At 35.7% G+C, this 13,377-nt stretch overlaps 1 pseudogene; it reads right to left on the bottom strand.

Moving 5' to 3' along the window:
* Positions 1–11,809: 11,809 nt before the first annotated feature.
* Positions 11,810–12,067, bottom strand: LOC130455819 (non-histone chromosomal protein HMG-14-like; annotated as a pseudogene).
* Between the last annotated feature and the right edge of the window lie 1,310 nt (positions 12,068–13,377).

The following is a 13,377-nucleotide window of genomic DNA, read 5'->3' as shown; positions in this document are numbered from 1 at the left end:
ATACATTTATATAAATGGATTAGTCTTCATGGAGGAGATTAAGGCCATCTAAAGGAAACTCCCTAAACGCTGCTTCTATACTCCTCAAAACTCCTCACCTTTATGTAGTCTAACTTTCTTGTTCCAAGGAATTATTCCTACTCTGCCTCATTTAAATCCAATTCCTATATGTCAAGTCATTACCTCCTGAAATCATTGATTTTCTTTGAAAAATGAAGGATGAACAAACATTCCTACAGTCTGGTGAAGCTAATCTCTCTACTAGGTCTCTTGATCCTGTCCCTTCCTTCCTCCTTCCAGATCTTGTCTCCATTCTGTCCCCATTCTAATTCATCCTTCAAACTTCTACTTCATGGAGTAGGATAAGAGAGCTAGAACTGGAAGAGACCTCCGAAGCAATCTAATTTCACCCTATCATTTTGCAGACAAGAAAACTGTGTCCTAGAGAGATTATCTAGAGTCATACTCTAAAATGGGAGGTTGTCACTTTCGAGTTAATATATTGCCATCTTGTCTCACCTAATCTCTGTGATCCAGTCCTATTTTGGGAGCAAAAACCACTTTTTGCTATTTTTTTCCTAGCAAAAATTCCTTAGGCTACTTTTTCGTTTGCTAGATGCCTTTTCTCATACCATTAGACATAACCGTTCAGGAGGGGGAGACAGCATCCTCTTTGCTCCTAATGTCATTTTCAGACACTCCTTTTGCTACTCTTGCTCAATAACACTCTCATACTTTGAAGTACACACCATTTTTTGCCATAAAACCTCATTCAGATGCTTATTACTCTCAATTACCAGCTTCTAGGTCTTCCCCACCCCCCTTTCTCAAGGAGCTCAGCATGTGACTGATCATCTTTGCTAGCCCAAACAATCCACTCATACTTGGGGACTTCGGTGTAAATCTTGATATTCTTTTAAAGATCCTGGCTTCTTAAGTCATTAACCTCACCAACTTTGATGATTGATATCCTAATTTTTTTTCACAATTATAGTACTATTTTATTTTTTCCCATTTAATTTTTGGTGTTCATTTTGAATTCCACATTCTCTCCCTCTCTCCCTCCCTTCTTGCTACCCAGAGATGGTAAGCAATTTGTTTTTGGCTATACATCATAGAAATCATAGTATCATAGAAAACATATTTTAATATTTGTCATGTTGTGGAGGAAAACACCTAAAATATTCATGAAAAAATAAAGTGAAGAATTGTTTACTTTAATCTGCATTTGTATTCTATAAGCACTTTCTCTGGAGTTGAATGGAAATTTTCACCACAAGCCATTTGACATTGCCTTGGATCATTGTATTCTTGGGAACAGTTAAGTCATTCATAGCTGATCATCATACATTATTGCTGTTTCTGGTTCTGCTCACTTCACTCTGCATTTGTTCACAGAGGTATTTTGAGGTTTTTCCTAAGTAAAACTCACCTGCTCATTATTTCTTATAGCACAATAATATTTCCTTAAAACCATATACCACAACTTGTTCAACCATTCTCTAATTGATGGACCTTCCCTCAATTTCCAATTCTTTAACACTATGAAGAGAGCCACTATATTTTCATACAAACAGTTCCTTTTCCTTTTTAAAAATCTCTGTGGAATACTCAGTCAAAGGTTACATGGAATTTTAGAGCTCTTTGGATTTGGTTCCAAAATGCTCTTTAGAATAATTGGATCACTCCACAACTCAACTAATAGTAAATTAGTGGTTGATTGACACATTTATTCCAGTATAGTCACCCACAAAGTAGTCATTCCTTAGATCTCACCATAACTATATTGTTTCCATAATTTTGAAATCTAAAATCCATCCTTTTAAATAATATTCTCTTCTCTGCCCATCTCCCATAATGTCTCATTCTTTCTAAACCTATCATTAATTTTCTACATGACTTCTTGGCCCTTTGTCACTTAATGTTCTCCCATTCCAATATCTTGTTTGAAATCTTACACCAACCTCCCCCCTTCAAAATCTTGACTTTATAGTTATATAGTTCAGCTATATTGTGTACTCCATGCTTGAATTCCTGATTGCTACTGTTGACATTCTCCCAGTCCTTATTCTGGAACCATCCACTTACAGTATACGTCTTTTTTGTTCCTATTGAACCGCTACTGAATTTTGCTATAAGAAGTCATGCAACTATGCTGACAGACACTACAACAAATTGAAGCTATCCAATCACATTTGTCACATGACAAGCTTTTTCTTCTTCTCTAATTGGCTTTTCTTTATACTGCCTGACATTTCTTTTCTTTCCCCTTAAGGTCCTTAGATACTTTCTTAGAAGATGATTTTACCTCTTATTTTACCAAGAAAAAAGCCTAAGTTCCTAATCTCTTCCAGTTTCTTAATATTACTCTAGTCTCTGAGGAAGAGGTGACCTTTCTCTAGCCTCCACAAAGCTGCCAAGATAATCTTCCTAAGGGAAGGGCTCAATCATGTCATTCTCTTGCTCAAAAAACTTCAATGGCTCTCTATTGCCTCTAGGATAAGATAAAACCACATCAAGCTGGCATTTAGAATTACATGCAATTTGTCTTCAAACTACATTTCCAGCCTTATTTTATATTAACCTTGATGCAGTCTGTATTCCACTTAAACTGAATTACTTATTATCCAAACCCCTCTTCTTACTTCTTACTTCAGGCATTGCATGAACCATCCCTTATGCCTGGAACATATTTCTTTCTCATTTCCCAAAAAAGATTTCTCTTTCAATTCTGAGAACTCTCTTGGAAGAGTCATTTTCCTGGGTAAGCTTTCCTTATGCTTTCCCAGATCTCTTTCTTCTCAAGTTATCTCATATGTTTGTCTACATGACTTCTCCTCTTCTTCCCAGTAGAATGTATTCTCTTTCAGGGGCAGGACCTTTTTCATTTATGACTTTATATACCCTGTATGTAATACAATGTTCTATATATAGTTTGTGCTTAGTAATAATTTTTTGAATTGAATTCACACTAAGACAAGTTTTATCTTACTCATGTTATTCCTCTAATCAAATCCCATCTATGGCTTCCTTTCACTTTATTATGTAATGTTCAAATGTATCAGTCTAGTATTTGATGCCTTTCATAATTCAGTGTTAGCTAATTTTTTGTTTTAAATATGTTCATTGCCATTTTTACATAAAATCAGATAGTTTATGACTCATATTGTCATCTTTTCCCCTTCCCCTCCCAGAGAACTACCCTATGTAACAAATACAATTATTTTATTTTTAAACCTTTACCTTCCATTTTAGAATCGATACTGTGTATTGGTTCTAAGGCAGAAGAATGGTAAGAAATAGGAAATGAGAGTTTAGTGACTTGCTCAGGGTCACACAGCTAGGAAATGTGTTAGATCAAATCTGAATCCAGGAATTACCATCTCTGAGTCTAGTTTTCAATCCACTGAGCCATCTATCTGTCCCCACAAATAAAATTTTTAGACAGAAAAACCGATCACAACCGATCTAAAATATGTATTATGTGCTATATCAATTTACCTTCTTCAAAAGAGTGTAAACATCTTCCCATGCCTCTTCTTTGGAGCCATGCTTATTCTCTGAAATCCTGTAACATTTATTTTTGACTTTTTATAGTTTTAGATATATACAGTTTATTATTTTTAGGAAAGGCCCGTCTATTCCTATACTTTCTAGTGTTTTTCAATAGGAATGAGGGTATTTTGTCAAAGGCATTTTTTGTATCTCTTGGAATAATCATGTGATTTTTGATGGTTTGCTTCTTGATATGCTCAATTATGTGGATGATTTTCCTAATATTGTACCATCCTTGCATGCCTGGTAAAAATTCCACCTGATCATAATAAATAATAATCGTGATAACTTGCTGGTGATTTTGTTTGTTTTTAAAACATTATTTTATTTGGTCATTTTCATACATTATTCATTGGAAACAGATCATTTTCTTTTCCTCCCTCCCAGCCCCCCGCCACGCCTACCCTAGCCAATGTGCGATTCATCTGGGTATCTCATGTTTCCTTGCTCTGAACCCATTTCCTTGTTGTTGGTATTTGCATTAGAGTGTTCATTTAGAGTCTCTCCTCAGACATGTCCCCTCAACCTCTGTAGTCAAGCAGTTTCTTTTCCTCAGTGTTTTTACTCCCATAGTTTGTCCTCTGCTTGTGGATAATTTTTTTTCCCTCGTAGATCCCTGCAGATTGTTCAGGGACATTGTAAAGCCATTAATGGAGAAGTCTATTATGTTTCTCTTGTACATGTGTCAGTGTGTCAGTCTGTGTACAATGTTCTCCTGGTTCTGCTCCTCTCACTCTGCATCACTTCCTGGAGATTGTTCCAGTCTCCATGGAATTCCTCCACTTTATTATTCCTTTGAGCACAATAGTATCCCATCACCAACATATACCACAATTTGTTCAGCCATTCTCTAATTGAAGGGCATCCCCTCATTTGCCAATTTTTGGGCACCACAAAGAGTGCAGCTATGAATATTCTTGTACAAGTCTTTTTCCTTATGATCTCTTTGGGGTATAAACCCAGCAGTACTATGGCTGGATCAAAGGTCAGACAGTATTTTATCACCCTTTGGGCATAGTTCCAAATTGCCCTCTAGAATGGTTGGATCAATTCACAACTCCACCAGCAATGCATTAAGGTCCCAATTTTGCCATATCCCCTCCAGCATTCATTACTTTCCTTTGCTGTCATGTTGACCAATCTGCTAGGTGTGAGGTGATACCTCAGAGTTGTTTTGATTTGCATCTCTCTGATTATAAGGGATTTAGAACACTTTTTCATGTGCTTATTAATAGTTTTGATTTCTTTAACTGAAAATTGCCTATTCATGTCCCTTGCCCGTTTTTCAATTGGAGAATGGCTTGATTTTTTGTACAACTGGTTTATCTCTTTATAAATTTGAGTAATTAGACCTTTGTCAGAGGTTTTTGTTATGAAGATTGTTTCCCAATTTGTTGCTTTCCTACTAATTTTAGTTACATTGGTTTTGTTTGTACAAAACCTTTTTAATTTGATGTAGTCAAAATGATTTATTTTGCATTTTGTGACTCTTTCTAAGTCTTGCTTGGTTTTAAAATCTTTCCCTTCCCAAAGGTCTGACATGTATACTATTCTGTGTTCTCCTAATTTACTTATAATTTCCTTCTTTATATTTAAGTCATTTACCCATTCTGAGTTCCTGGTGTCTTTTTGCTAGTATTCTATTTAAGATTTTTGCATCTATGTTCATTAGGGAGATTGGCCTATAGTTTTCCTTCTCTGTTTTTGACCTGCCTGGCTTTGAAATCAGAACCATATTTGTGTCATTAAAGGAATTTGGTAGAACTCCTTCTTTGCTTATTCTGTCAAATAGTTTGTATAATATTGGGATTAGTTATTCTTTTAATGTTTGATAGAATTCATTTGTGAATCCACCTGGTACTGGGAATTTTTTCTTAGGGAGTTCTTTGATGGCTTGTTCAATTTCTTTTTTCTGAAATGGGGTTATTTAGCTGTTCTATTTCTACTTCTGTTAATCTAGGCAATTTATATTTTTGTAAATATTCATGTATATCACCTAGATTGCCATATTTATTGCCATACATTTGGGCAAAACAATTTTTAATGATTACCTTAATTTCCTCTTCATTAGAGATGAGGTCTCCCTTTTCACCTTGGATACTGTTAATATGGTTTTCTTCTTTCTTTTTTTTTAATTAAATTGACCAGTATTTGTCTATTTTATTTGTTTTTTCAAAGTACCAGCTTCTAGTCTTATTTATTAAATTAATAGTTCTTTTACTTTCAATTTTATTGATTCCTCCTTCAATTTTTAGGATCTCTAATTTAGTTTTCATCTGAGGATTTTTAATTTGTTCACTTTCTAGTTTTTTAATTTGCATGTCCAATTTATTGACCTCTGTCCTCCTTAATTTGTTAATATATGAACTCAAAGATATGAATTTCCCTTTGAGTACTGCTTTGGCTGCATCCCATTGATTTTGCAAGGATGTCTCCTCATTGTTATTTTCTTCAAGAAAATTATTGTTTCTATGATTTTTAAAAAATTAACTGATTTTAGAGAATCATATTATTTTATTTCAAATTAGTTTGTGGTTTGCTCTCCATGTACCCTTACTAATTATTATTTATATTGCATTATGATCTGAGAAGGTTGCATTTATTATTTCTGCTCTTTTACACTTGTTTGCCATGTTTTTATGCCTTAGTCAATATTTGTGAATGTACCATGTGCTGCTGAGAAGAAGGTTAATCTTTTTTGTCCTTATTTATTTTTCTCCACGTATCTATGGATTCAAATTTTCTTATGAATTCATTCACATATTTCGCCTCTTTCTTATTTATTTATTTTTTTTTGTTTGATTTATCTAGATCTGATAGAGGAAGGATCGGTCTCCCACTAATATAGTTTTACTATCTATTTCCTGCTTGCGCTCCACCAATTTCTCTTTTAGAAATATGGATGCACCATACCATTTGGTGCATAGATGTTGATTACTGATATTTCCTCATTGTCTATATTGCTTTTTATCAGGATATAATTACCTTCCCTATTTCTTTTAACTAGATCTATTTTTACTTTGGATTTGTCAGATATCATGATTGTGACTCTTGCCTTCTTTTTCTCAGTTGATGTCCAATAGATTTTGCTCCATCCACTTACCTTTACCCGGAGTGTGTCTACCTTCCTCATGTGTGCTTCTTGTAGACAACATATGGTGGGATTTTGGTTTCTAATCCACTTTGCTATTTACTTCCATTTTATGGGTGAGATCATTCCATTCACATTTAGAGTTATGATTACCAACTGTGTATTTCTGAACATTTTGATTTCCACTTCTAGTCCTGCCCTTTCTTCTTTCACTATATCCTTCTATACCAATGTTTTGTTTTTAATCAGTTCCCCTAATGGCCACGCTTATTTTGCTTCCCTTTGTCCCCCTCTTTTCTAATTCTCCTCTTATTTTCCTTATGGTCTTTTTAATCTATCCCTCATGGTCCTCCCTTGTATTGCTTCCCAGCCCACCAGTCCATTTTCTACCCTTCTACTTCTCTATGGAGTGTAAATCCATTCTCTGCTCCAATGGATCCAATTGTTCTTCTCTCTTTGAGTCAAATTCAATATATTTCCTGTCTCCAACCTCTTTATCCTTCCAGTGTATTGGTGTTCTCGCCCACTCTTGCCATGTACTTTTTTATGACATATACATTCACCCCATTTTGTTTCTTTTCCCATTTCACTTTATAGTAACCTCTTTTTTATGTCTAGTTTTATACACACACACATACACACACATATTGTAAACATGGAATTTAGGAATCCCAAACTTGTGGCCTACTGGGATCTGATGAACCCCAAGTTTCAGGACTAACTTAGAGGTTGGAGACCCAAAAGTTTGTACATGTTCCCTGTTCCCCTGGGAATCTACCCTGAAGGGAATCCCAGGCTAGCAGTTTCATACTGAGTGGGAGACCCTCAGGGGAATGACAACCCTGGTTGGGTGACACTAAGCATATGCTAACGATCCTTTAGTATCCATTGTAAGTAGCCCCTTCTCTTACACCCTAATCTCTAGCTATTATTCCTTTCCCAAGCTTGATTGTATTCTGTATTCTGTCAGTGTAGTTTGAACACTCCCATTTTCTTTGTAGCTACAGTGATGTCAATCATCTTTCCCTGCCCCTGTATTTCCCAAATGGTATATAGGTTACCCAAATTCTTTTGTTCCTCAGAGTCATCATCTAGTGTTGTGGCACTCCCCAGGGATAAAATCCCCAGTGTTCAGGGTTTATACCCTGAAAAAGTTGTGGCGCAGAACTCTGAGTAAAGGGCCAAATTGGATTAAAGACTTGGTTTTTCTGAGTATTTAATAGTTCTGTGTTATTTCCAAGTTAACTATCTATATCTATATCTGTATCTGTATCTGTATCTGTATCTATATCTATATCTATATCTATATCTATATCTATATCTATATCTATATCTATATCTATATCTATATCTATGTCTTGGTATCTCATCCTATACAGTTTGTCAGTGTTCCCTCTAAGTACAATTCTTCCAGTTACCCAGGTGATAATTACAATTTTTAAGAGTTAACAATATCTTCCTTTCTTGTAGGGATACCAATCATTTTAACTTATTGGGTCCCTTAAAAATGATCTTTGTTGTTATTTTTTTTTCATTTCATAATTACCTTTTGGTGATTCTCTTAAGTTGTGTGTCTGGGCATCAAATTTTATGTTCAAGTCAGATCTTTTCTTATGAATGCTTGGAAGTCTTCTATCTTATTAAATGTCCATACTTTCCCCTGCAAGAATATAGTCAGTTTTGCTGGGTAGTTGATTCTTGATTGTAGACCCAGTTCCCTTGCTTTCCAGAATATCATATTCCATTCCTTTCAGTCCTTCAGGGTAGATGCAGCTAGATCCCATGTTATCCTAACTGTGGTCCATGGTATCTGAATGACTTCTCTTAGCAGCTTGTAATATTTTTTCCTTGGTCTGGTAGTTCTTGAATTTGGGTATAACATTACTGGGTGTTTTCAATTCAGAATTTAATACAGGAGGTGATCTGTGGATTCTTTCAATCTCTACTGTTCCCTCTTGGTCTAGTATGTTGGGGCAGTTTTCTTTGATAATTGCCTGTAGAATGATGTCCAAGCTTTTTCTTTTGTCATGATCTTCTGGTTGTCCGGTGATTCTTAAAATGTGTCTCTTGGACCTGTTTTCTAGATCTTCTGTTTTGTGGTTGAGGTCTTTCATATTTTCCTCAATTTTTTCATTCTTTTGCTTTTGTTTTATAGCTTCTTGCTGCCTTGTGGAGTCATTTGATTCTAGTTGTTTGATTCTAGTTTTTAAAGACTAAATTTCATCCCCGGGTTTTTGGTCATCTTTCTCCTTCTGATCTTTCATCTTCTTTGCCTCAATTTCAATGTGGTTAATTTTGGCTTTCAAGACCCTATTTTCTGTTTCCAAATGATTTACTTTGCTTTTTTAAGTTCATTTCCCAGTTGTCTTGAGCCTCTCTTAATTGTTTTTTGAATTATATTTTGAATTCTTCCAAAGCCTCTGTCCAATTCACTGGAGTTTCTGTGTTTTTGCTTGGTGTTCCTTGATCTTCCTCTGTTCCATTTGCTCTTTGTTCATTACTTGGATAGAAAATGTTGATTGTAATTTCTTTTTTCTTTTTCTGCTGTTTACTCATATTCCCCACCACCCCTTATCATTGCCTATAGTCTTGCTCCTCTCATTATTTGCTGAATCTGTGTGTTTGGGCTGTTCTGTTCTGAAGGGGCTTCTTCTCTGCTCTGCTGATTGACTTGATTAGGCTGATGGTATTGATGAGCCCTGTGGTCAGATTTTTCCCAGCTGGCAGCAGAAGCTGAAAAGGATCTTGGCTTGCCACCATGTTATCAAGATTGTGACCTATAGTGATTATAGTCTTTGTCCTTGGAGCTTAGTTAGCAAAGCTCTCAGAGTAGTCTTTGGGTGAGGGGTGTTGGAACTTGAGCTCCCCTAACCTCTTAAGGCTTCTTATCTGCACTATTAATAAGATTAAGCCAGGGTGGAGTTGATCTGTAGAGCTGGATCTGCCCTGAGGCCAAAAGCTCAAGATGGGGGGGGGGCAAGATGGAATGTCTTGGCTGGGACTAAGTTGCCTGCTCTATGCTTCTCCTTCAGCTTACTCCCAGACACCTGTGTTCAGTGTCCTGAGCTTGGAACAGCTGTGCCTTCAAGCTACTCTCTCCAGACTAGAGCCCTTGCCTGCCCAGAGATTTCAGCCAGTGCTGGGGGCTTAGCATTTTAGGTGGGGGAGGGGTACTGCGCCCTTCCTTCTTCCTTCCTCTTAAACCCAAGTGTTTAAGAATTCAGTTTTTTTTTGGGGGGGGCATACTTTTTCAGTTTATTCCAGCAGGAGGGTTACCTAGCTCTGTCCTGTTGTTAGATTTGGTTTTTAGTCCCCTGGAAGCATTGTGTTTTTGATTGGTGAGAAAGAGTTTTGTGGAGGTCTGAGCTTTTGCTGCCTCTAAGCCACCATCTTCAATTGTGTTAAATATTGGAAAATATCAAAACATGAAAAAGTTCTTGTTTTCAAAGCACTCAAATTCTAAATCAGCAAAACATTTAATGGAGTTTAGGTACATATGAAAAGACCCGATTGTCCTTAGGGTTCAGGAGCAGAGTATATGTCAAGGCTGAGATCCTTAGTTCACACAATTAGTCAACAATCATTGATTAAGTATTCACTGTGTTGAAGGAAATGTTCCAATATTTGGAGATACAAATATAAACAAAAACACCATCCTCGCCCTTAAGGATATTGCATTAAGGATATGCATATTCTAATGGAGGAGAAGCCATACAGAATGTGTGTATACAAGATACGTATAGTGTAAATGGAAGATAGACCCAGAAAGGTTGCTGTTGGGAGGATACTGCAAAAGACCTCTTGGTAAATGTGAACTTTTTGTTCATTACTTAATTATATGACAGTGTTAGTGGTCTGAAAAAAAATAGTTGCAGTATAGATGGTAAAACCCAAAGGAACTTATGTATCAATATCAGGGTATATGGATAGATTCCTGAAGGGGATATTCTAACTGTTACTATTCCCATGGACAGAGAACTATGTGCTTTAGATCCTTGGACCTGTCAATGTTGACAAATAAAACTTTGATTAATTCAGTCTTGTTTACTTTTATACCCCAAATCAGTTTAATAGAACAGAACATTTATGTATCCTAACAAGGAACAAATAAATATACTTATTAAAAGCTTTTAAAAAATGCTGGGTTTTAAAATATAATTTCCCTAATGGATATCTTTAGGCTGGGTATTATGTATTGGTCAATTTATAGTGTTCAATTCAATTCAAAAAACATTTATTAAACACATAAATGTATCAGTTGCTATTGACATAAAGATAACACAGGAGTAATTTTCTTTCAAGGAGGTTAGGTTAACTTTCAATAATAGTAAAAGAGACTAAGTCTGTGGAATAGGTAACTCCTAGATATGTAAGTTTCTTTTAATGGTACTAGGTCAATACTTTCTCTGCACCTTGGAATCTTTAGAGAATGACCTATATAGCTGAGAAGTTATATGACTTGCTCAGGATCACACAAACACTTTGGGTCAGAGTTAGGACTTCAATATATATCAATTTAACTTTGACTCCAGCTCTCTATCAACTTTACCACACCATCACTGATTTGGAGGTTAATGAAAATATCTTAATCTTCACAAGTTTCTCCCCTGAGATATTTCACTTTTTTCTATTTTTTTTCAATCTTTTGACTTTGTTTTGTTGTTTCTTGATACTTGATCAATTCTAATTTTTAAGGAGTTATTTTATTTTGAAAGGAAGATCAAACACCAGGGCACTGTTTTACTTAGGAAAAATTGTACTGAAAGATAAGATGGAAAACAGATGAATTCAATCAAAATTCAAAATGGCCACCTATTTAATGTTATAAAAACTGCCTATGGAATGTTAAACCTATGCACAAGACATAATTAACATTCTATTAATTTCTGGCCATATTAAAACAAAACAAAATACCAAACCAGCAACTAGTACATGATTTCACCTCTTTATATAGGATTTTAAATAAAGTCACTTTAGATTGGCTTAAATTTCTCTAAATGCTTTAAAAAATTAATGTGATGAGGTGGGGATTGTCTCCTTAAAAATATGTTTCTAGAGCTACTAAAAAACTGGCATTTACAAAATAGTTGATAAAAATATTCCTTTGAATTATACAAGAAGGGCGGTAACAGGGTCAACTGTCAAAAGACTTGGTATAAGATTTTATTCAGATTTGGTTTCTTTCTCTCCTGCTGAATCAGAGACTGGGACCTCTTAATTTTTAGTTTGTCCATTTTCTGCAGGTAAGTCATCTTTTTTCTCTTCTTGGTTAGTCACTTCTGCTTGTTTTCCTTTTGATCCTTTTTTTCATTTTGTGTGAACTTTTTTGTCCTCATATTTATCAGCTGACAATCTTGCTGATTTCCTCTTCGTCTCCTCCCTTACTTCCCCTTCTGCAGAGTTAACCTTCCTGTTGTGCATCTTGGCTGTGAGTGGGAATCAGCTAGGTCCCTCTCCTCAGACACAGGTGAGCACCAGCAAAAGAGACTTGGATCTGGTGTTGGAGGGAAAGGGCCGTGGCTGGGAACCCTTCTCAAGCAGGGATCCTGGGCCTCAAAGCTCCTCCTCCTGCTGCTGGGCTGCCCACAGCAGAAGCAGTCAAAGGAGTGATTTTCTTCAGTGAAATTTTGTATATCTTCAAACACACGACCATATCTGATTTTTAAGGAGTTATTTTCTTCAGTACTCTTTTGCTTCTCTTTTATCAAGCTGTTAATTATCTTGTAATAATTTTCTTGCATTGCTCTAACTTTCTTCCCAATTTTCTCTCTACCACTCTTATCTGATTTCTAATATCCTTTTTTCTTCTAAAATTCTTACTTTTACTTTTCTAGCAATCTTTGTTGAACTTATGTCCAATTTGCATTGTTTTGAACATTTGTTTTCAAATTATTATTATTATATTATTTTCAAATTATTGTCATCTTCTGAACTTGTGTCTTGTACTTCCCTGCTAATAATAATAGTTTTTATGGTCAGGTTCTTTTTGTTGTTATTGTTTCTTCATTTTCCCTATCTATCTATCTATTTTAATTTTGGACTTTATGTTAGAGGGTTCAGTTCACCCCTGGGTTAAAAAATTTCTGGCTCAGTCTCCTGACTTTGGTCCTGCTGCTTTCAAAACAAGATCTGAGATCAAGTAAGTTTTTGATGATTCTAAGGTGGTGAGATCTAGGCAGAGTTCTGGTCATTATGCTGGTCTTTACCCTGATAGAATCTCTCTCTCTTGTAATCAAAATTGCTTTTCTCTATCTTGAATTTGTGAACAGAACTTAGCAATGAGCTATGGAGTTGCTAAATGACACCTGAATCTGTACCTAGTGCTAGTATTTGAATTCTCTGAAATCTCTTTCTGAGTCACTTAACTTACCTTGGATGCTATGCCCCTGCCACCACATTAGCTCTTGCTACTTTTGCCTGGTCATCATGCTCTGATCCATCTCCTACTTCAATATCTACACACTTATTTCCTTCCTCTTATGCTGCCCTTGGCTAGAAAAAATTACTTGTGATTTTTTGTTGTATTTTCCCATTAAGTATTTAGTCTGAGATGCTTTAAAAAGATTTTTAGGTGTATGTTGGGAAAGCTTGGCAGAAACACTCATTTCACTTCATCATCTTGGCTTTGCCTTCATCATAAAATCTCTAAATTATTTTGTTATGGCTCCTGAAATTCTTGGCATTAGTGATGATTAATTCTTTGGTGTACAGCTTTGCATCTCTAGGAATTC

This window comes from Monodelphis domestica, chromosome 8, assembly GCF_027887165.1.
Source record: "Monodelphis domestica isolate mMonDom1 chromosome 8, mMonDom1.pri, whole genome shotgun sequence".
NCBI lineage: Eukaryota > Metazoa > Chordata > Mammalia > Didelphimorphia > Didelphidae > Monodelphis > Monodelphis domestica.
Note: the sequence above shows the minus strand (reverse complement) of the source record. Positions and strands in the feature narration are given on the sequence as shown.